The sequence below is a fragment of the Dipteris shenzhenensis genome, chromosome 13 (genome assembly GCF_047967505.1).
Source record: "Dipteris shenzhenensis isolate YYH24624 ecotype China chromosome 13, Dip_SZ_1.0, whole genome shotgun sequence".
NCBI lineage: Eukaryota > Viridiplantae > Streptophyta > Polypodiopsida > Gleicheniales > Dipteridaceae > Dipteris > Dipteris shenzhenensis.
The window spans coordinates 48,749,601-48,774,279 of record NC_141608.1 but is presented as its reverse complement, the minus strand read 5'-3'; the positions used below and the strand labels follow the sequence as shown (position 1 = coordinate 48,774,279).

Genomic DNA, 24,679 nt, shown 5'->3' with positions numbered 1-24,679 from the left:
GATACTATTAAGCTTACACAAGAAACTCTCACAGAAAAGGAGTGGAAGAGCAGGTTGGCAAATGCAGGCAATAATTTTATCTCCTACATTTTAGTTTCCTAGTCCTTATGCGATCCTCTTTAAGGTTCCTCTATAACAATCCTTGTATTTGGTAAATTTCTGACGACAGAAATGGAATTGCATGGTTAAATTCCAAAATGGTTAATCTTATCTTAAAAATTGGATGTGCACATGCAAAGAAGGATACAAGAGAACTTCGTATCGAGTGATTTTCGTATAAAGTTCATTTTAAGAAGGGCTCTCAAAAATGCCATCGAGCAGAAAACCAGATAAGGATGAGAATAGTGGGCTGGCAAAGATGTCGTCGAGTAGGAGCAAAAAACAGGTAGAAGAAAAATGATGACTAGCTGTTGACAGAGGTGGCCAAATAAAAAGAATGACAGCCTCCAACTGAAAAACAGTGGGCAGCAGCAAAAAATGACTACAAAAGGGAAAACACAGGAAGAAGGATAGGGAAAAAGAGAAGATATGCAAAAGAGGCGTCTACACAATGATCCCCTTCCCGGTGACCTACTGCAGATCTCCGTCCTGAACCTGAAATCACCCTTCAAGCAGAATCTCACCTCATTTACTCTTTGATAGAGCTAGACTCGGTGGCTCACGATGGAGCTGATAGAGGAGTGCAGACGGTTTCAGCTTCCAACTTGTTACTGTAGAACCCACTCTGTGGCGATCAATATCGTTTCTCTACAAGAAAAAGTTAGTCTCAGCTATATTTAGGAAAGGAAGGTTCTTCTTATTCTTCTCCCGCACAATATCTGCCATGGAGGCTTCTTCACTTGTGTGTTCCTTGGTTAGTGATTGACCTGCTCTAGGTCTTTTGAAGAATGATCTTCAAGAAGATTTGGAATGTTCAACCGCCCACATTACCAGAGTTTTCCCTTGGGAAAGGATGCTATCACATTTAGTTCACCCTGGCAAATCATTTAGAGGAGGTTCTTACACTGAGCCCTATCGCCCTGTGCATGGAGATTGGCATTTTTGACAAGTGGGTATAGGGACAAGACCTCACAGCTTTAGGGACCGACCTGGTGGCCAACACAGTCTTTACCTCACATCCATAGGATAGGATGGAGCTTCGATCATGTGTTTGTGAGGGACATACCTTTGTAGATGTGGTTAGAGTTGACCAGCCTCTTGTTCCTTCCATCCGAGTAGTCACACATGTTACTAGAGTGGAGAGGGACATATCTTTGCAGATGCGACCAGCCCCTTGTTCCTTCCATTCGAGTAGTCACAAATATTACCAGAATGGAGGGTCTACCATGTTTCATTTTGCTTCCTGACATCCATGGTGGGTAGAGTATCTTGGTCTTCCAAGCCAATTGCTTCTAGACAATTGGGACATCTTGCAGCAGTTTGCCACAAGGGTAGTCTGACCCATCTTGTGCAAGCATAGCAAGATGGATATGGAGGTGCTTCTCAAAAGGGCTCTCTGTAGAGAGGACAACAACAGAGACAGTAAAGTGTCCTAACAATGGCAACAGGCTAGGGACCAAAGATAGCTATAGAGGCCCTATGATGAGGGACGGGGATAGGAGAACCTGCACAGGAGGTTAGAGAGAGAGAGAAGGACAAGAAAAGAGAGGCAAAGAGATGACATCGCCAGGACCAACACAAGAGTGTGTGGATGCAGTGGCACCCGTGTAACAACCTTTTGAGGCACTAGTGCAAGAGGTGGTTGGACAGCTAGAGTGTTAGGAGAGAGAGGCTAAGACTCATAGAACAGAGCCCCTGGGCACTATAATGAGCCAAGCCCACATTTAAGACAAGGGTTCTTCCTCGGCTTCGTGTCAGGGACATCTCCCAATAGGATGCTCATAAGGAGGGGTGTGATGCTCAAGGATTGCGAAATCACTTAGTAAAATGTAACATCATTAACTAATGTGATTATGCAATCAAGTTAGTAGAGGTATTTGGTTGTGACGTGGCATACGGGAATTATACTACAGGTATATGCCCATATACTGGCGGTATATTGTAGTATACCTGTAGCGGTTTCCAGGCTTACACCAGTGGTATATTTCTTATATAGGCAACGAGATCTCGAAAGTATTTTCACATGTGTAGAGCTTACTTGGTGAGTTTCTTACATTGGTATGGGGCTTCCATGATAGCGCGGCTACTCTATCAGCCCCTTGGATTGGGTGGGTGAGAAAGTGTCATCTTCACAACACTTTGCTCTCATGTTGGAGAGCATCAGGAGGAAACTCATTTTTTGGATTTCTGCCAGACTTGACCTTGCATCCAGAGAGTAGTGGTTGTGAACTAGGTATTATTGGCTACTCCCTGGTTCATTTGCTCTTGTTGGTGCAAATCTAGAGGTTGTATATCTCAGCTCATGAGACTTGTCAGGATGGCACCTCAGATGTTGTAGCCAGGGTGGCTTGGGAGACCCTCATTCCCCCCACAGTGGAAGGTCTCAATATTATTGATCCAAATTTGTAGTGTATGGCCTTGCTCTGCAAATTTGTAGTGAGAGGATTGATGCCTGGACAGGAGCCTTGGAAAGATCGTTTCCTACGCAGCATTCAGTCTTGTACACCTTCTCACAGGGGAGATTGGATGGACAGCTCGAGATGGTTTATTTTATTTTTTTTGCAAAAAAGAGACTTCTATTAAGTAAGAAAGAAACTAGCTAGAGCAAGCTCTGAGCGGAAATACATCATGCTAAGCATGTAATAAAAACACCTCAGAAGAATGAGGTAGAAAGAAACCAAGGCTGAGGCTGAAAATGCCAACTCAACCCTGTAGAAGTCTTAGCAAGGAAGGAAGAGTCTCTCCAATCCCTGAGAAAAGTAACTCTCTTGGAGGAGGTTGCTCGAGAGGATCCCTGCATGGTCGCCCATATGGCCATCTGAGTGTCCAAGTGGTCTGCCATGCTCATCCAAAATACTGTCATTTCACATGACAAGCTACCTTTCAATCTCTTCACGGGTGGACGGGGGAATCCTGCGAAGAGTACTCGTGAAGCAGGCCCATGCTTTCAGTATAGCAACCATAAGAGGGGAAGAAGGAGATCTGAGGTGGGCTGTGGTGAAAACCCATCTGGTACTGTGTATCCAATCATCTCCTGAAGTGGGTGTGCGAGACTGTATGCATCTGAAAAAAAAGTCCTTCCAAGGCTCTTGTCCTGGCATAAGTCCTCGCACAACGACCTTGCAGAGTAAAGCTCTGCACTGTAGATCTGGGTCAATGATATTCAAACCCCCTTCTCTTGTAGGAAGAATCAAGGTCTTCCAAGCCACCCTCGCTGTGACATCAGTTGTGCCATCTAGACCACTCCATAAAAAATTTCGTACGGGCCTCTTGAGCTGAGTGATACAATTCCTAGAGTGGCACCAACAAGAGCATACAAACCATACTATGGATAGAAGAACCTGGTTAACCACCACCACTCTGGATGCCAAGTCAAGTTTGGCTGAGCTCCAGAAAAGGAGCTTTCTTCTGATGCTCTGCAACATCGGAGCAAACTGTTGTGAAGGGATAGATGTTAGAGTGTAAGGGATGAGAAACTAATCTGAAAGAAACTGGAGGGAGAAGTACGGGAGGAGCTCCCGTCTGCAGCTGCCCGCCACCACCCTGTCGCCATCCCGTCGCCATCAACGAGCCCGTCTGGCCGCGCCCCCCTTGCCCTTCAGGTCTCCCCCTCCAAGCCGCCTTCAGGTCGCTAGCCAGGCCGCCAGCCCATCGCCGCCATTCAGGCTGTTGCTGCTGTCCCCCCCCTTTCCTTTTGCGCTTTAGGCTGGGCTGCATTAGGGCCCTCTCCAGGGCTGTTGCTGCTCGTGGTTCTAGGGCATTGGCGGAGTTTCTGCTTCAACATTGAACGGACTTTCACGCTTGGGTTTGATCCTCATTTTGCTATCCCACGCAGGCTGTAGTTTGGGGCATTCAACCAAGTTCTTGGGGATTGACTAGTGGTTGGTTGTGAGTTCTTGGTGGGTATTTTCTGTAGAGATAGCTCCTCCCCTCAGGACAGCGCAAGCTGAGACAATGGAGGGCACTAATGCCACTCCCGTCGCCGAACCTGAGGAGATTGAAGTCACAATTTCTTTTCCTCCCGACATTGTGCAGATGATTGAGGCAGCAGAGGAGGGTTTTCGTTTGACACATATCATTGGCTTTCTACCCGGTAGAGGCCAACAGTTACGTGATTGGGTGTACACCAACATGGCCTCATTGGGTGTCTCAGCTACGGTTTTCCGATTGCTTGGCAGAGGGTACTTTTCTTTTGGACTTCAGTCTGCAGAGCAGGCTCAAAGAGTACTTATGAGCTCTCCGATTTAGTTTCAAAGCAGAGTCATCCATTTGTGGCCTTGGCGGAAGCACTTCAGTACTACTTCCCCGGGACCGCGTCAGGTCTCTTTTTGGATGCATTTCCTTGGACTTCCTGATGAGGTCAGCTCTTGTCACAGAGCTGTGGAGCATATGGCTAGTGTGGCAGGTACAGTCATCCCATCAAGTGCTAGACTTTCCTATGCTCACTCACTTGCTGGTACAGGTGTTACGAGGGTCAGACTCACTTCAGAGTTCCCCCCTCCTCGACCTTTGCCTACTTTGATTTCGTACTCCACGGGAGATGGGGTCCAGATTCAGCAGAGGGTTTTGTACGAGGGTCTTCTTGATTAGTGTCTTCTCTGTCGAAAGAGAGGTCACTTTATTAGGGATTGCCCCAATCGTCGGCCTCGTTCAGGGACTCCGGATCCATCTCATCCTACGGGTGACCTAGAGCCTACATTTTAGCCTTCAGGGGTCCCTGAGCCTGCTTCGACTCATTCTGCAGAGCGAGAGGAGACTCCTCCGGGAGAGTCTCTAGTGGACTCAGAGGACTTGGAGGTGCCCCCAGTGGTACAGCTTTCACGGAGAGCTCGGAGGAGAGGGAGATAGAGGGAGAGCCAGCAGCACGAGCAGCCCCAGGTACGAGCTCAGAGATGGCAGAGAGTTGAGACACATGTGCAGGAGACCCCGGAAAGGGGAGATGTAGAGGACCATATGCAGGCAGGTCATGACACTGTGCAGGAGACGGTAGCCCAGGGAGTTGAGACACTTGTGCAGGAGACCCCGGAAAGGGGAGTTGCGGGGGACCATCCACAGGCAGGTCATGACACTGTGCAGGAGATTGTAGCTCAGGATTTGATGACTCTTGACACTACTACCCCGGAGGTTCAGTTATTTGTTCCTGAGACAGTTATCTAGCAGGAGACTGCTCAGGCTGCTCTTACTATGATGGATGCCTCTTCCCAGCAGCCGATTGAGAGTGTGGTATTTTACGACACAGGTCAAAGTTAGAGCCCATTTCAGGATCTCATGCACTTGTATGGGGTTCCCTCGAGACCTCTTTCTCTTTCCCGTCGCACAGTACCTTCCTTTGTTGCTATGCGGAGCGTCCTTTTAGACACCCCTCCCAGTACAGCCTCGTCCTCGTAGCTTTTCACTCCTGCTTTATCCAGATCCTTTGCGAGTGCAGTCACAGATTTCGCTCAGTACCCAGACAGGCGTGAGGATTGGGAGATCCTAGCAGATGAGATCGAGCGAGATTATCAGTCACCCACGCTGACAGGCACCTCGTCGCAGATTCATCCTCTTCTGGTCTCTAGACCTAAGAGAAGAGAAACCCATTGTAGTAGCACTTTGGTCTTTTATAGAGTAAATGAAGGGATAGTTACATCAATGTTGATCTTTCTACCAACTGAAAATTGATTGCAATGGTCCCTTCATGCGTAAGGTTGGGAGGAGGTGGGAGGTTGATACAAGCATAGTACCATTTAGTTAGGGTATCATGTAGCCGAGGTGTGTGCTGCCTCGCTGCATCATCATCCTCAAAGGGACATTAGTCCCAGAAAACTGCCCCAACCAAATGTTGTCCCTCCAAACGTAAAGTCCCTCCCACCAGGACTCAGGGATGGCTAGGTCGATCTCTCTCATCCGCTACCTTGCCCCTCGCAGATGTGCTATGGCATCAAGCCTCGTCGCTGCCTCCATGGGTAATCTACTCCACCTGCCAAAAGACCCGGCCGGGGACCACTGTCCCACTGTGCCCAACCAATGTGCGTCCGCTGTTCGAGCATACATCCCTCCTGATCTTGGATCTCTGGGTGCCACATAAGGGGCTGACGCTCAAACTCCTCTCTGCATCTGGACGGAGGACGAATCAGCCCCCTTGCCTAATCTCTGCCAGACCCTGTGAAGGCTCCTCATCAAGGGGGAACCCTTCCCTGTAAGGGGGGCCTCTGAGAAGGTCCACTTGTGTGAAGGCTGCCACTGTCATCCGGTGCATGGGGTGTTCCTGAGAAGCCCTCGCTGTAAGAGGAGCTTCCAAGGCTCTCCACCTGGGGTGAGGCCGTGAACAACCAACTTGGCCAGAAGGGCTCTGCTCTGCATCTCCGGATCTATGATACCCAAGCCTTCTAGTGCCTACGGCATGATCACCGTCTGCCAAGCGTCTTGGGCTCTAGTATTCCGCGTGCTGTCCGATCCTGCCCATAGGAAGTTCAGAACCAACCATCGGAGCTCCCCAATGCAATCCTCTGTGAAAGCACCAGCAGGAGGCGATATAGCAGGCCGTGGCAAGAAAGACTCGGTTTGCCACTAAGGCGCACCCTGCTAGGGAGAGCTTGGTCGAGCTCCATTAGAGAAGCTTGCGCACCGAACACTCTCAAGGACTGGGGCGATCTGCTGCTCTGTTGTAATGCCAATACTAACCTGGCATCCATGGTATCTCGTTGTCTAGCCCCGCGGTATCCATCTGAAGCCAAAGTCACTCCCCCACTCATGAATCTGTTGTTTCTCCTCATAGCCCGTGAAGAAACCTATAGACTTTGTCCAGTTCGTCTGCGCACCCGAGGCCTCGCAATAGATAGCCAGGGCTTCCCTGACACTCTCCAACCTCACTGTGGTGCCCTCAACATACAAGGCCATGTCATCTGCAAACTCAGAGTCAAGCAATTCCTCCTCCTGTCTGATTGGGAGCCTCAACCCTGTGAGGCCTGCCACCTGTGATCTCAAGTAGTAGTCCAAAGCCTCCGCCACGAACAAGAAGAGGAAGGAAGTGAGTGGGCAGCCCTGGCGGACAGAGCGAGAGAGAGGAAAGGCCTCACCCGAGTGTCCTCCGATAAGCATCTGGCTAGAGCTTCCCACATAAAGCGCAGAAACTCCTCTGACCCTTCTATCTGAGAAACCTAATCTCCACATAGTGCCCTCCAAGAAGGACTACTCCACCCTGTCATAGGCCTTCTCAAAATCTAACAGAAGGACGGCTAGCGATCGGCTGTGACTCCTCCTTGGACCAATCCACTGCCTCCCAAAATGTGAAGATGTTGTCCAGGATGCCGCGCTCCTGGACGGAACCCTGTCTGTGTGTCGTAAATGATGTCAGTAAGATGGGGCCATAACCGCAAGCTGAAGACCTTGACGAGGATCTTGTAAGCGGTATCAAGCAGAGTGATCGGTCTCCACTATCGGATGTCTGACCTATCTCCCCCTTTCGGGATCAAACAAAGCCATCCCCTGCTCAAGGACTGAGGGAGGGAGCCCATGTCGAAAATCTCCTCACATGCCATCCTCTCTAGGATACTTCTGAGTCGGGAGAGCCTTGAGGGCTTCCGTGAGCTCCTCATCCGTGAAAGGCTCCTTCAGCCTACTACATAAATCCTGCGAGACTATTGTCGAAACGTGATCCCAAACTATCTCTCGGGCCACAATACCAGTTGGAGTCATTCTCTCCGTTTGAAAGAGCTAGCTGTAAAAACCTATGGTCAGGCCTAATATCTCTTGCAGGTCAGTGTGCACGATGCCCTGCAGATCTTGGAGACACTGCAACTGTGTACTTGTCGATCGGCGGGGCCCAATGGTCTGGAAGAACTGCTTCGTCATCCTGTCCCCCTGCTATACCCACCAGGCCTAGGAAGAGTGATAGGAGAACTCAGCCCGCCGAATCTCCATGTCCTAAAGCTCAAGGCGGCCGCTCTCAAAGCTATAGCTGAGCCACTGAGAACCTGGGTCCTGCTCTCTGAGCCGCTCTATGGAGACGAGGTCTCTCCTCAAAGCTTGCTCACGCTCCTGAAGTGTCCTCTTCCACCTAAGGGCATGAGCCTGTAACTCCTCACTACTCCTGTGGATCGCATCGACCACCTACAAAGCCCAGCCCTCGCCCGGTGTCATCTCTGAATGCTCCCAAATCCTTGCCATGACCTACTGGATCTCCTCGTCCTGCAGGAGGTCCATTGGAATGCAGACCCCCTTCTCGGGGACACCACGGCGGGGCTGACGTAAGTGAAGTACTACGGGAGAGTGGTCTGACATCATGGTACCTGTCAAAATCCCAGTAGAGCCGCCTTTGTGCAGTGCCCAGTCCCCAACATAGAAACAGTCTAGTCTCTCAAGCAATCCATCGTGTCTTCTCTGTTTGAAGAGAAGAGGAGGTTGCCATCTAACTCTTGCCACGGGTCCCTGCCACTGATCTTGAAAATGAACTGCTCCCAGGTGCTACGGTCTGCTGCTGGCACACTGCCCTACTTGTCTTACCTAAACTCCAGGCTGTTGAAGTCCCCTCCAACAATCCAGGAGTCTACATCCGGAAGACACTCTGATAGCCTGCTCCAAAAGGTCTGACGGTGTTGTCTGCACGCTAGGGCATACATGTTCAGAATCCCGATCCTGGACTCTCCCATCCAAACTACCCATCCTGGGATAAGCTCGCCTTGATCGTAGACCTCTAGACCCAAAGTCTATGAGACCGAGATGCAGAACCCTCCACGTCGTCCTACTGCAGGGGACCACTCCTCTGGACCTCTCCTTGGGAGAAGGTGGCGACGCATGATGATGTCTGCTGCTGAGAACATATGCTCCTGGATCAAAAGGATGTCCACAGTCCGCCCTACCACTAGCCTCTGCAACTCCTGCCAGAGTATCAAGTACTGCGGTTGACTATGAGCACGATCGTGGAGCCCGTGCACATTCCCACTCACTATGGTCCAGCTCATGAGGACAAGCATGCAGAGAACAAGGCTCTCTAGTGAGTGGGTGCATGTTCCAGAAAGCTTGCCTTATGTGACTTTGCCGGGAGTTTGAAGGGTGAATAGTCAGTGTCTGTGCGACGACGTACTAGGGTGGATACCGCCTCAATGCCGATCTTCCGTGCCCACTTCATCATGAAGGAGACTTCCACACCGAACTGCTCCGCACACTTCTGGAGGGGCCAGTAGTATGCATGGTCCACCGTTCCCTCAAGCGGCAATTTGATAACTCCTACTGCCAAACCACACATCGGCTCCTCTCGCGTAAAGCTCAGCTGAAAATTCACCTCCGCATCATGGGCGTACGAAAGATCTAGTACTCGTGGTCCCATCCACTCATCCATCATGCGTGACATCTGATCTCCCAAAATAGCATCAAACACCTCTGGGGTCCACTTCTCCAACTCAGTGGAGGCAAACTAGAAACTCCAAACGGGGTGTGTCTGAGAGCCCACTATGCTGATCAAGCGTCCCTTCCGTGGCTGCTAGATCATAAGTATTACCTCGAGGGTAAAGGATAGGAGTCCGAGATCTCCAGGTAGTTCCAGGGTCCCAACCTCCAGAAGTCCCGCAGTTACGAGCGCCCAGGCTGTAGGTGGGGAGCTATTGACCTGGAGGACGAGCCCCGTCCCTCTAGCTCCCTCCCCAAAACGGGCCTGATGGTGCGATGAGGGAGCAAAAGGGGACGTTGTCTTACCCTTGCCTGTTGGCAGGGATGTCTGCTGGCAAGGGAGGGAAAGGAGACTGAGGATCCTGCTACGGAGGTGGAGAGGGGGGCAGCAGGGGCGGGGGCGGAGACGGGAGGAGGTGGGGGGATGGAGGGAAGGGGGGGGTGGTGAGAGTGATCATAGCAGGAGGAGCCGGGGGGGGGGGGAGGAGGGGACGGGGGGAACCCGTGGGAGGGGGGGAGGGATTAGGAGGGGGGGAGGGGGGGGAATAGGAGCGATCACAGGCTTCCCCTACTGATTAGGCTCGCCGAGGCTCTGGATCCGCTCCTCCTCAGTCGTTGTCTGGCTACCGTCTGCCATCGCCTCATTAGAAACTCATGGGGCTCCCTACTGATGCAAGGGTGGATGCAGACGATGAACCTCCATCACGTGAGGATCATCTGGCTGGACGGTTGCCCCTTCCACTGCGGGAGGTGGATTCCCACGTAAGGGCTCCTACTGCGGCTCCTCCTCCTCAGGTGCCTCACGGAAAACCTTTTCTCTCTCTCTCTTTGCGTCTGGCCCTCTACTTGCGGCGCTTGTGAGCCTATTTGCTTGGTTTCTTTTTCTTTTTAACCTAGGTCCAGTCCCCTTCTGAGGGGGTAACCCAGGGGGTTTGAGACTTCTGCTGCTCTTGTCTTGGGGGGTGCGGGACTCTTGTCAACTGGCTCTGCCTACTCTGCGGGGGTGGGAGGGGAGGCGCTCGGCCATGGCCACACGGGGGCAATCTCTGGGGTGACCCATCTGTCTACACTGGCATGGTAACCCATAAATCTCCACTCGCTAGCGAAGTGTGCCCCGTTCGAGGGTCTCTAGGAGCATCAACTCTGGGAGGGACTCTGGGCTCTCAACCACCAGTCTGATCCTGGGGACCCCATCATCTGCTACCACTGAGGCGGCCGACTCTGGCAGGGACTCAAGCACGGTGCCAAATGCCCAACCAATGAAGGGGAGGATGGCTCGATACTCCTTGGGAAGCCCTGGGAAGCGGAGCGTAACCGAAAAACGGGGAACATGGTGTCTCAGAGGAGGGGTTCCTATCCTTCCGAAGGTGTTATCGGAGGCCAAAGGCCGCTGGCGTGAGAAGCATGAGTGTTGCAATCATCTAATGCAATGGATCGCGCAGAGTGCACCGTGCAGTGGTGTGCGGATGTCGTAGGCTGTATTGCAGTGAACGACGACGTACAAGTGCACTATGCTAAATGACAATCACATGAGAACTACACAACATAAGCATAAGAAGAAACATGGTCACACACTAGTGAACAGTCCCCATATCAGAAAGAGACAGAATGAGAAAGTGACCAAGATGGCCAAAGTACATATCACTAGACCAGCACCTACAGGTCACAAGTCGCAAGTCACACAAACACACAGATGTATCCCCATAGTAGACAGAGGGGTACACACAGGTCTCTCCACACTCCCTCCTTGGCGAGCTCGTAGCTCCAGCCTCTATCTCTCCTCACACTCTCCTTTCTCCCGCTCCAATGCCGAACGCGTAGTGCTCAATGCTGAATTTCCCATCCCCTCTCCACGTTCGCCTTCATCCTCATCCCCCGCCTTGGAGGGTCCCTTCTCCGCTAAGAATCTCCCTCTTTCTCCCCATGGGTCATCCTCCTATCTCGTTGCGCCCGTTGGCTCTCTTGATGGCTACGGCCACTCCTTGACTCGCCAGCCTCTTCTAGTCACGATGATGTAAATTCTCCATGTGCAGGTGAGCTGGATAACCGCACCACTCAACCATTGAACCATTGTGTAACTATAAATACTCCTGACTGCTCCATGTGCTAAGCTCACTCTCCATGTGCGTAGCTCTCAATGAGATCACCTTGGGCATTGTACTCCTGGTTGACATGCGGTTGACATGTGACGACTTGTGGCTGACATGTGGTTGACCTGTGGTTGACATGTGTCGACCTGTGATTAACATGTGTCGATGCATGGTCGCCTCGGATAGTACTCCTGGATGAACCCGTATGGTAACCCATCGTGTCGGGTGACTGACCTGTGTTGACACATGGTCGACGCCTGTCGACATGTGGTCAACGCCTGTCGTCATGTGGTCAAGGGTGTTTCTATTGTAACAGTTTCCCCCGCCACTATCATTCACCGTCCCCGGTGAATAGAAATGGAGGGATTAGGAGGGGGGGAGGGGGGGGAATAGGAGCGATCACAGGCTTCCCCTACTGATTAGGCTCGCCGAGGCTCTGGATCCGCTCCTCCTCAGTCGTTGTCTGGCTACCGTCTGCCATCGCCTCATTAGAAACTCATGGGGCTCCCTACTGATGCAAGGGTGGATGCAGACGATGAACCTCCATCACGTGAGGATCATCTGGCTGGACGGTTGCCCCTTCCGCTGCGGGAGGTGGATTCCCACGTAAGGGCTCCTACTGCGGCTCCTCCTCCTCAGGTGCCTCACGGAAAACCTTTTCTCTCTCTCTCTTTGCGTCTGGCCCTCTACTTGCGGCGCTTGTGAGCCTATTTGCTTGGTTTCTTTTTCTTTTTAACCTAGGTCCAGTCCCCTTCTGAGGGGGTAACCCAGGGGGTTTGAGACTTCTGCTGCTCTTGTCTTGCGGGGTGCGGGACTCTTGTCAACTGGCTCTGCCTACTCTGCGGGGGTGGGAGGGGAGGCGCTCGGCCATGGCCACACAGGGGCAATCTCTGGCTAGGTGACCCATCTGTCTACACTGGCATGGTAACCCATAAATCTCCACTCGCTAGCGAAGTGTGCCCCGTTCGAGGGTCTCTAGGAGGATCAACTCTGGGAGGGACTCTGGGCTCTCAACCACCAGTCTGATCCTGGGGACCCCATCATCTGCTACCACTGAGGCGGCCGACTCTGGCAGGGACTCAAGCACGGTGCCAAATGCCCAACCAATGAAGGGGAGGATGGCTCGATACTCCTTGGGGAGCCCTGGGAAGCGGAGCGTAACCGAAAAAAACGGGGAACATGGTGTCTCAGAGGAGGGGTTCCTATCCTTCCGAAGGTGTTATCGGAGGCCAAAGGCCGCTGGCGTGAGAAGCATGAGTGTTGCAATCATCTAATGCAATGGATCACGCAGAGTGCACCGTGCAGTGGTGTGCGGATGTCGTAGGCTGTATTGCAGTGAACGACGACGTACAAGTGCACTATGCTAAATGACAATCACATGAGAACTACACAACATAAGCATAAGAAGAAACATGGTCACACACTAGTGAACAGTCCCCATATCAGAAAGAGACAAAATGAGAAAGTGACCAAGATGGCCAAAGTACATATCACTGGACCAGCACCTACAGGTCACAAGTCGCAAGTCACACAAACACACAGATGTATCCCCATAGTAGATAGAGGGGTACACACAGGTCTCTCCACACTCCCTTCTTGGCGAGCTCGTAGCTCCAGCCTCTATCTCTCCTCACACTCTCCTTTCTCCCGCTCCAATGCCGAACGCGTAGTGCTCAATGCTGAATTTCCCATCCCCTCTCCACGTTCGCCTTCATCCTCATCCCCCGCCTTGGAGGGTCCCTTCTCCGCTAAGAATCTCCCTCTTTCTCCCCATGGGTCATCCTCCTATCTCGTTGCGCCCGTTGGCTCTCTTGATGGCTACGGCCACTCCTTGACTCGCCAGCCTCTTCTAGTCACGATGATGTAAATTCTCCATGTGCAGGTGAGCTGGATCACCGCACCACTCAACCATTGAACCATTGTGTAACTATAAATACTCCTGACTGCTCCATGTGCTAAGCTCACTCTCCATGTGCGTAGCTCTCAATGAGATCGCCTTGGGCATTGTACTCCTGGTTGACATGCGGTTGACATGTGACGACTTGTGGCTGACATGTGGTTGACCTGTGGTTGACATGTGTCGACTTGTGGTTAACATGTGTCGATGCATGGTCGCCTCGGATAGTACTCCTGGATGAACCCGTATGGTCAACCCATCGTGTCAGGTGACTGACCTGTGTTGACACATGGTCGACGCCTGTTGACATGTGGTCAACGCCTGTCGTCATGTGGTCAAGGGTGTTTCTATTGTAACAGTTTCCCCCGCCACTATCATTCATCGTCCCCGGTGAATAGAAATGGAGGAGGAAAACCGTCAAAAGAAAAAAAGAACTTACAAACCATTGATATGGTGATGGAGTACGAAAAGAAAATGTTACGGACCATGTGGCTAGCCTTGGAAGTAATACCAAAATTTGTATTAAAATGAAACTGTGAAAATAAAATGCTGCTTGATGAGATACAACATGGAAAATTGCAAAAAATTGAGTACATCATGAGGATAGGACACCATGACATTTACAATGAGAGCCAATCAGCCTGTCAAAAATCTAACAGTGTTAAAAAAACCCCAAAAAACCCATGTTTCAAATTACTGAGGGAGGTCGTCAGTAGCCTTCTCCTCTGTTGCCTTTGCCTCTGCCCTCTGCTCTGCCGCCGCAGTCGTATGTAGCTCATAGCCTTTTTTTCAGCCATCTGCTCTGTCCCAATCATATGTAGCTCTGTAGCCTTTTCCTCAGCCATCTGCTCTGCCCCAGTCATATATAGCTCTAGATGGTGTGTTTCCTCCTCAGCCTTAATCGTGTCCATCACGTTTCCCAGATTTTCATACTTGGTCTTATACCGGTGGTATCGCCGGTGGTAATGATCCTTTTGCCCTTGCAAGGTGGAATGGGAAGTCTGGAGGGTGGCCAACTGTGTCCGAAGGTTTGTGAATTCTTCCTCCATTGGATGAATGCTTATTTTCCAATTCAGCCACTCGAGAATCTGATTTTTCTTGGGCAAGCTGTGAGGAAGACAACGAGTCCTTTAACTGTGCAATCTCCTACTGAAATCTGGTTACCTTTGTGAGATGCTGGCTTTGCAAAGTTGCTAGATTTGTTGCATGCTGGATGCGTACTATTGCCATTTCTGCTTCCCATTCCTGATTGTGGATATGGTGGCGATCCTCAAGGGCAGCCCGCTGAATGTTCCAGCAGGCAATGTCACGCTCATGAATAGCTGATTTCTTCTCTTTCTGCCACCTCTCTTCATGCTGCCAAAATGTCACCTCCGTGGCACGCTGTTGGGCTGCTTGAGCTCTCTCGAATTCTAACTTCAAATGTTGCTGTTGGGAGAGGAGCTTATGAGCATAACCTGTGGAATTGAAGACGGCTGTCCCCAGCTGCATGAAAGTGTCATCCATGATACACTGAGTGAGATGTAGGGACCTCTTCATCCAGGCGTACCTATCGCTGTAATTCAGCCTGTCAGCCAAATTAATCACGTCCTACAATTCCTCGAACATGTCAAGGAGAGCGCCCTCTTCCTCCGTAGACAGGTTGCCTGTAGGTGCCAATTGATCTAAGTGCACAAAACATGTCGGGGCCCTCGAGGTCTTCATGTTCTGTGGGAGGCATTCCTGCAAAGGAATGGTGAAGATTTGATTCACATCCTCCTCTTCCCCACATACTGGTGAGCATTTCCTGTGAAGAACACATAGTAGTTTTCTGTAATCTTCATTCTGCTTGTCCACAAGAGAAACATTTGAAAGAGATGGGCCTGATGAAGCAACTATGTAAGCTGTGAACATATCATTCTGATGAAGGGGTGGGCAATCCACAGACTTGGGAAAACTCCCTCCCTCAAATACCTCCTCTGATGGTGAAGTTGCTAGAGGATCTCCTGGGGAGGGGCTCCCACTCCTGTCTCTGCCCTGTGGAGGTCGTGGTGAGGAGGCCGAAATGTGAAGTACTCCCGGAGAAGACTGCGCAAGTTCCTGAGAAAGTCCGTGGGAGTCAGGTCCCAGAGTAATATTCAGATCCAATACATGGTCGGAGGTCACCTGAACTGTGGTGATGACTGCATCGGTGAAAGTGGTGGCGAGGGAAGATGGAACAACCACAGTCCCGTCGCAATGGTCACAAAAATACCCTTTTCGAGGAAGGCACTAGTACAACACCCGTCGTCACTGGTACAACATGGGGTGTACTTGATACAACCATACCCACTAAAACTCTGGAGGTCTCTGGAGAAGCCTGGACAACTGTAACTGATGGAGATGCAAGTCCGGGCACTAGCGAAGTGACTGATGGAGATACGAGACATGTCACTAATGCGGAATATACAGAACCAGAGTCCACCACTACTGGGGAACCTGTAACAGAATGTACTGAAGAGATGTGCTAGACAGCTCTGGGGTAGGCTGGATCATGTTGTGCTCGCCAAGGCGCCCTCCTTGTCGAAAGAGGAGAGAAGGCAGGAATAGTGGAAGTGACAGTGGAAGACATGGCAGGGGTGGGGACAGGAGGGGAGAGGGATGACGAAGGGAGGCGACCTGTGACAATGGAAGGAGGGTTGGCCTTCCACTGGTAAAGTAAGAAGGTAAGGTGGGGCCCACAGGTACAAGTATATGTTCCCCTACGCTTGCGGACCGTGTTACGGAAGGCGGAGTAGAAGAGTGAGGCGAAATCATAGGGAGTGACGGAGAGAATGGAGTCGAGGGCAGAATGGATCACCTTGGTGATGAATAAGTCCGGGGGCAGAGTACAAGTGAGTGAACAAATACCTCGTTAAAAGCGCCTCTCTGTTCTTTCCCTCGAGAACCTTCTTGCACTCATGTCTGCGGCGATGAGGTTTACACTTCGACAAGAAGGACATGAATGTGAGTTACTCGGTGTGAGGTGGCAAAAAAGGGAGTGTGGGAAAACGGAGGTGTGTGGATACGAGACTACAAGTAAACATATGACGGGAATTCAAGAATATAAATGTGTCTGTTGTAAAGTCATAATACTAAATAAACACAGTACACATTTGGACGTCCACCGAGGGAAGTGTGACACCATCAAACTCCATGAGGGACATGCGGGCTATCTCATCAGGAGACAAAATGCTAGAAAGCTTGAGTGTGGGATCAAGGAAAGGTTTGAAAATGACCCAAATGATCGAGGAGGATGAAGTAGAGGCTGGAAGGTCACCAGCTGTACCTTGTCGGGCCAAATCACCGCCATCGGTACTGTGTCCACTGGATGCCTTGGATGTTGTCTTGATAGTACTTAAGTGTTGTGTGGTGTAGACCCGGCACCCTGGTCATCTGTGGTGTGTTTGCTAGGTGATGCCATGGAGGGTGGCCCTGCTCTTGTTTTGCCGGCTGCCCGATCCGAATGAAAGTCCACGAACAGAGTGTCTCGGGGTAATTTGGGTTTGTACTTGTGGTGAGGGACACGGGCAGGCATGAACGATGGCGCAGTATGGAGAGGCAAAGAGTGAGGAGGGGGTGTCGATGTCGAGGTCTGGAGAGGCAAGGGGGAGTGAAGAGGGGGTGCTGATGTCGAGGCCAACAAGATAGGAGCCCGGTGGTCAAAAGGGCCTGATGTCCAGGTCTGGAGAGGCAAGAAGTGAAGAGGGGGTGTTGATGTCGAGGCCAACAAGATAGGAGCCCAGTGGCCGGAAGGGCCTGATGAGACCCGGGAGAGGAGTGTGACAAGTTGCCTAGAGAGTGGGAGAGTAAAGGGAGAGGGAGGAAGGAGTAGGCAGCCGAGAGGGGGGTGGATGTAGAGGTATAGGGAGAGAGGGGTGTAGAGAGAGCTAGAAGGGAACGTAGAGGGTAGGGAGGCAGGTGGGCTGCGCTGAGGGAGGAGTGGGAGGGGGGGTGACGTAGAAGGTGGCTTGAGGGGGTGTGCAGAGGGCTGCGCAGAGGGTGGTGGGTAGGGCGGTGAAGAGGATAGGGGGATGTAGAAGGTGGTGGGAGAGGGTAGGGGGACGTAGAAGGTGGCGCAGAGGGTGGCGGGAGAGGGGACGTAGATGGGTACGTAGAGGGGGCTGCATAGAGGGTAGGGAAGGTGGTGAGGGGGGGGGGGGTAGAGCTGTGCAGAAGCTGTGGGGAGGGAGGAGAGGGAAGTGCAGGCTGCTGCGTAGAAGGTGTAGGGAGGGAGGAGAGGGGGGGCTGGCTGCGTAGAAGCTGTAGGGAGGGAGGGGCTGGCTGCGTAGAAGCTGTAGGGAGGGAGGAGAGGGAGGTGCGTGGAAGGAGGGGGAGGCTGTTGCAATGAGGGAGGAGGGGGGTTTGCGTTGAGGAGGGGGAGCTGTGTGGAGAGGGAAAGAGTTGGTGCGTAGAGAGGCTATGAGGGCACAGGGAGAGGAGCAGGAGAGGAGCTGAAGATGGAGAGGATGCACAGAGAAGCTGAAGGAGGGAGAGCTGGTTGACCATGTGGGCTGGCGAGGATAGTTCATAGAGGCTGAAGCAAGAGTTGGAAGCTAGGAGGACTCCAAAGATTCTGCCGGGATGGAGAGGCTGGTTGAAGAGAGGGCCTAGAAGGAAGTGAAGTAGAGGCCCAAGGAGGAGATGATGGAAGGCCCAAGGATGGCTGGAGCTGGAGCAAGAGATGTGGTGGAGGAGATGGCGCTAGCAGGAGGCATGCTAGGCTGGAGTGGATAGAGGTGACATAAGAAAGGGTGATATATATAGGGGGGAGCGTTGTCAAAAAGCAAGAGAAAAGTTGACAAAAAAGCAAGAAAGCTAAAATTAGCAAATAGCGCTTTTGAGTGTAATGTGTAAGGGGGTGGAAAGAACCGATGGAGGGGAGAGAGCCAAAAAACAAAACCGCCAATTGTAACCGAATCCACCAAAAATAGCATGTTTGCCAAATTTAGCATATTCTCCAAATTCAGCGAAGTGCTAAAAATTAGTTGGAAGTGCATCACAAGGATGATGGAAGATGGAAAGAGAAGGTTTTGGTAAGAGAGAGAGATGAGCGTGACAAAGGGTGGAGAGAGAAAGTATTGGTAGGAGAGAGGTGGGGGAGTGACTTAGGGTGGAGAGAGAAGGTGTTTGTAAGAGAGAGGTAGAGGTGGTTAGAGGGTGGAAAGTGAATGAGTTTGTAAGAGAGAGATAGAGGTAAACAAGAGGGTGGAAAGAGAAGGTGTTTGTAAGAGAGAGATAGAGGCTTGGACATAGGGTGAAAAGGGAAGGAGTTTGTAAGAGAGAGGTAGGGGGTGGACATAGGGTGGAGAGAGAAGGTGTTTGTAAGAGAGAGGTAGGGGGTTGGACATAGGGTGGAAAGAGAAGGTGTTTGTAAGAGAGAGGTGGGGAGTGGACAGAGGGTGGAAAGGAAAGGTGTTTCTAAGAGAAAGGTAGGGGGTTGGACATAGGGTGGAAAGAGAGGGTGTTTGTAAGAGAGAAGTGGGGGGTGGACAGAGGGTGAAAAGGGAAGGGTTTTATAAGAGAGAGGTGGGGGTTGGAGATAGGGTGGAAAGAGAAGGGTTTTGTAAGAGAGAGGTAGGGGGTGGACATAGGGTGGAGAGAGAAAGTGTTAGTAAGAAGGATTTTGTAAGAGAGAGGTGGAGGTTTGACATAGAGTGAAAAGAGAAGGGTTTTATAAGAGAGAGGCGAAGGTTGGACATAGGGTGGAAAGAGAAGGGTTTTGTAAGAGAGAGGTAGAGGGTGGACAGAGAGTGAAAAGGGAAGGGTTTTATAAGAGAGAGGTAGAGGTGGACAGAGAGTGGAAAGAGAAGGGGTTTGTAAGAGAGAGGTGGGGGGTTGGACATAGGGTGGAAAGAGAAGGTGTCTGTAAGAGAGAGGTGGGAGTTGGATAGAGGGGGGAAAGAGGAGGAGTTTGTAAGAGAGAGGTAGGGGGTGGACATAGGGTGGAAAGGGAAGGAGTTTGTAAGAGAGAGGTAGGGGATGGACAGAGGGTGGAAAGGGAAGGGTTTTGTAAGAGAGAGGTAGAGGTGAACAGAGGGTGGAAAGAGAAGGGGTTTGTAAGAGAGAGATGAAGGTGGACATAGGGTGGAAAGAGAAGGTGGTTGTAAGAGAGAGCTTCCATTAAGAGGAAAAAGGTGACACTCAAAAAGAAAAGTACCTCTAAAAAGAGAAGTTTCCGCCTGTGTGGAAGGTGAGTACTCTGTTATAGAGAGAAAGTGACACCAAGGTGGAAAGGGCAGTTGCTACTTAGAGAGAGAAGGTGACATGAGGTGGGGTGAAAGGTGAGTCTGCACGGCAATGGAAGGAGGAGGCCTCACTTAGAGAGAGAAAGTGACATGATAAAAAGGGGAGGCCGTACTTAGAGAGAGAAAGTGACACGAGATGAAAAGGGAAGATTGTACTTAGAGAAAGTGACACGGCATGAAATGCCGCACTTAGAGAGAGAAAGTGACATGGGATGAAAATTGAAGGCCGCAATTAGAAAGAAAGAAAGAAAGAAATTTTATTAAAGGTCCACGGAAGGCCATACATGGCCTATGGGACACAAAATCATCCGAAAGGAAAATACATCATCAACGATGCGCCAACTAGGTGGCCTCATCGTAATACAGCTAAGATGCCAAAAATGGCTACAAAAATCCTAGATACAAAATGAAATGAAATAGAGTACCAAAAATGCCTAGATACAAAATGTAAAATATGAAATATGAGGAACATCGTCTTCCCTAAGGGGTCTGTGATCCAAAGAAATGATGGAAGTCATGGCCATCGACCATGCCTCCTGCCATGAGTGTGAAGATCTGGGCAAGTGTCAAGTGGGCTGCTGGCGGTGCCAAGTCTCCATGGAGCAATCTCCTCCGAAAATCTGCCATCATCCTCCGTCATCTAGAAATAAAGTCTAGAAATAAAGCGACGGGTACGGCCTCTGTGTAAGATCATCCTCTGCGGTGCTGCCGGATCATGTCATATGTACATCCTCGGGGTGGAACCATCGGTGCTCTCTAGCAAGCTGGGCTATCTCTGTGCTCATGGTCCTGCGCCTCGTCCTGCTCCTCAGGAATAACCAGATCTCTGGCAGGGATGCGACGGTGCTCTCTGAGGAATCTCTCTCTGTATCTGGTGATCTCCCTAATGAACAACGCTAAGCAATACTGATCCTCATACTCCATAATCCGAGAGAGAGGTCCAAATTCGTGCCCAAATAAACAGTGAAATCTGCCACGGATCTCATAATATAAAGGGCATCTGCAAACAAAGTGCTCCTCAGTCTCCACCTCCCCCATAGTGCAACAAGGGCATATCCTAGTCTCTCGCCTGGGTCTATGTCCGGTAGCTGTACGACGCATCCTGCCGGCCTCAACGTCTAATCTGTGGGAAGATACCCTGAGCTGGCCCAAGAGAGAGAGAGAGAGAGAAAGAAAGAAAGAAAGAAAGAAATTTTATTAAAGGTCCACGGAAGGCCATACATGGCCTATGAGAGAGAGAGAGAGAGAGAGAGAGAGAGAGAGAGAGAGAAAGAGAGAGGGCAGGGGCATGAGGACCAATAACTTAGGGGTACAAACTCTACCAAAGAAAGGGAGTTTGTGTGTATGGGTGTGTGTATGTGTGTGTGCATGTGTGTATTTGTAAAGTATAGAGAATGTGTGTGTGTGTGTGTGTATACACACCAATATAATGCATTCACTTGTTGTATATGGGCTGATTACGCATTCCTGCATTTAAATCATGCTCCATTTTGGTTAAAGCTAACTTTTATGAAATGTCCAATGACATCCTGGAAGATAAAAGATTGTGCATTATTCATAATAGTTACTTGCAACATGAGGCATACACGGGGTGAAAAGGGGAGGCCTCACGTAGAGAGAGAAAGTGACACGGGGTGAAAAGGGGAGGCTTCAATTAGAGAGAGAAAGTGGCACAAGGTGAGAAGAGGTTTCACTTAGAGGGAGAAAGTGGCACGAGATGAAAAGGAGAGGTTTCACTTAGAGAGAGAAAGTGACACGGGGTGAAAAGAGAAGACCTCACTTAGAGAGAGAAAGTGACACGAGATGAAAAAGGGAGGCTTCACGTAGAGAGAGAAAGTGACACGGGGTGAAAAGGAGAGGACCCATATAGAGAGAAAGTGAAAAGAGGAGGAACTATATAGAGAGAGAAAGTGACACCGAGTGCAAGAGGGGGATCCATGTAGAGAGAGAAAGTGGCATCCAGTGCAAAGAGGACCCATGTAGAGAGAGAAAGTGGCACCAAGGAGAGAGAGGAGGACCCATGTAGAGAGAGACAGTGGCACCGGGTGCAGAGAGGACCCATGTAGAGAGAAAAAGTAACACCGCGTGGAAAGAGGAGGACCCACGTAGAGAGAGAAAGTGGCACCGGGTGCAGAGAGGACCCATGTAGAGAAAAAAAGTGGCACCGGGTGAAAAGAGGACCCATGTACAAAGAGAAAGTGGTATCAGGGTGGAAATAGAAGGATTTTATTGGAGAGAGAAAGTGGTATCGGGATGGAAAGAGAAGGATTTTGTTAGAGAGAGAAAGTAGCACCGTGTAGAAAGATAAGGAACCATGTAGAGAGAGAAAGTGGTAATCAGAAAGAGAAGATGTGACCAGGGAAGGAGAAGGCAAGAGTGTATATACAAGGACTAGGGGGGTCTTTTCTCATTGAACATGGTACTTCTTGATGCGTGACCCATTCACTGGTGCAGGTAGGAGTCTGCCTTCCAAAGTGGCCAAGTAGACTCCTCCACTTTTTTTCCATGAAAAAGACTTCTATTAAGTAAGAACAAAAACCCGCGAGAGCAAGCTCAAAGCGGAATACATCATGAAATCATGAGGATAATAAAAAACCCCTCAGAGTGAGGTGGAAAGAAACCAAGGCTGAGGCTGTGAAAGTGCCATCTCAACCCTGTAGTAGATTCAGAGAAGAAAGGAGAATCCTTCCATTCCCTGAAGAAAGAAGCCCTCCTAGCTGAGGCTGCACGGGAGTCCCCCTGCATACCCGTCCATACGGCCATCAGAGTGTGTACGATGTCTGTCCAGATACTAGCCAATGTGTGTGAGGGATGAACCTGAGTACCCTCCATAGCCTCTGTGCATCTGGCTCTCCAGATATGCCAGGCTGCTATGCTCGCTATAATCTCCCAAGAAGTATCCACAGAGGCATGTACAGCTGTAAAAGGACGGTGTGGAACCACATCCAACGAGCAGAACTCAACCCGATGATGTCGAACCGAAATGGCCCGAGAGGAGTCAAGTCCCTCATAGAAAACCTGAGGTCTTGTAAGAGAAAGCCAAGCCACCGAGCCCCAAGTCATAAAGAGTGGGGAATGGGCAAAGTGACTGAAGATCCTGGCTATCCCCATCCAAATCAATCTCGCCTGTCTGCAATCCCATAAGCAATGCTGAATAGACTCCGAAGCAGAAAGCCAACGAGGGCAAGTAGGGTCGGCTCCGAACCTGGACCTCCAAAGGTTCACTGCAATCCCTCCATGAATAGAAAGCCAAAAGAAGATGGTGATCTTTCTATTCCTGTGGGATTTCCAGAGCCTCCTCCAGAAGTACCTCTGCTGATCCACAGTAATACCAAAAGTCTCCCAATGAGGAACTCTGGAGGGTCTCCAGCCTCTACTACTGAGCTGAAATCTCCTGGCATTACTGACCGTGTAACGAAAGAAGGGGATGGTCTTCTCTCGATGCCCCGCGTCAATCCACTCCCACTCTCCGGGGTCCCACTGTAAATACCTGATGGGAACTCCTCCATAGAGCCAAAGTCTCCAAGACCCGGTGGAGAGTAACTGGGGGTCACGGTCTAAGAACCACTCTGAATCTGATCCCTGCATCAAAAGGCCTACGACCCTGATAGGCTGAAAAGCAGACTCAAGCAATATATCATCTGTAGATCTGAGCAATCTGCCACCATCCTGGACACTGAAAACCAAAGCATCCTCCTGTGCATCTCGGAAGGCTAAGACCTGAAGTGGAACCCCGCCTCTCGAGAAGGTACCTGCCCAAGTGGAGGAAGTGAGAGGCATATCATCTGTGTCTATCCAAGCCTCTGGAAGGGCTGTCTCAATCTGCAAGATCCTCCCTGCACTCCCTCTGAGATGTCCTGTCAACCTTGACTTGGTTTCCTCTGGAAGCCTACGGAAAGCTTTCCAAGATCCCAAAGAAGAAGCAGGTCCCCTCTCCCACCTGGCCCACTGCATGTAGAGTGAGGCACCCAGTGGTCTGCCACGATCATTTAAAATATTGTCGTTCCACATGATGGGCTGCCTATCAATCTCTTCCCGGGAGGAAGGAGGAATCCTCCGAAGAGAGCTTCTGAAACTAGCCCAAGCTTTCAGAATGGCAACCATGAGAGGGGATGAAGGTGATCTGAGGTGTGCTGAGGTGAAGATCCATCTAACACTGCTCATCCAGTCTCCTCCTGAGGAGGGTGTGCACCTCTGTATGCTGCTGATAAGAAAGTCCTTCCACGGTTCCTGTCCTGGCATAAGTCCTCGCACCACTATCTTGCAAAGTAAGGCTCTGCACTGTAAATCTGGATCAATAATATTGAGACCCCCATCCTGTGTAGGGAGGATGAGGGTCTCCCAAGCCACTCTGGCTAAGGCATCTGCTGTGCCATCAAGCCCACTCCAGAGAAAGTTCCTGATCGGTCTTTTGAGCTGAATGATGTAGTCCCTAGAACGGCACCAACATGAACAAATAAACCAAGCTGTGGCCAAGAGGACCTGGTTGACCACCACAACTCTAGAGGCAAGATCCAGCTTGGCTGAGCTCCAAAAGAGAAGCTTCCTTCTGATGCTCTCCAACATGGGAGCAAACTGCTGCGTGGTAGAAATACCCAAGCCGACCTGGCAGCCCAAATACCTGATAGGCACACCCCTCTGAACCCAAGTGAACCCTATGTCAAGCCCCCAAACTGGAGTGTCCTCATCACTGATCCAAAAGCCATTGGATTTATGCCAATTTATCTGCGCCCCTGCCGCCAAGCAAAATAAATCCAATGCTGTCCTGAAAGAAGTCAATGTCTGTGGAGAGGCATCCAAATAAATGCTGTGTCATCAGCCAACTCACTATCAAGCAGCTAAGCAAAATAAATCCAATGCTGTCCTGAAAGAAGTCAATGTCTGTGGAGAGGCATCCAAATAAATGCTGTGTCATCAGCCAACTCACTATCAAGCAGCTCCTCTTCTCTTCTGATAGGAAGTCTCAGCCCAAAGATGTCAGC

At 50.6% G+C, this 24,679-nt stretch overlaps 1 protein-coding gene across 1 annotated transcript in view; it reads right to left on the bottom strand.

Moving 5' to 3' along the window:
- The window catches only part of MSH5 (MUTS-homolog 5), a 498,728-nt gene that overhangs the window by 263,002 nt on the left and 211,047 nt on the right, over positions 1–24,679 (bottom strand). The gene's annotated exons all lie outside the window — the stretch shown is intronic.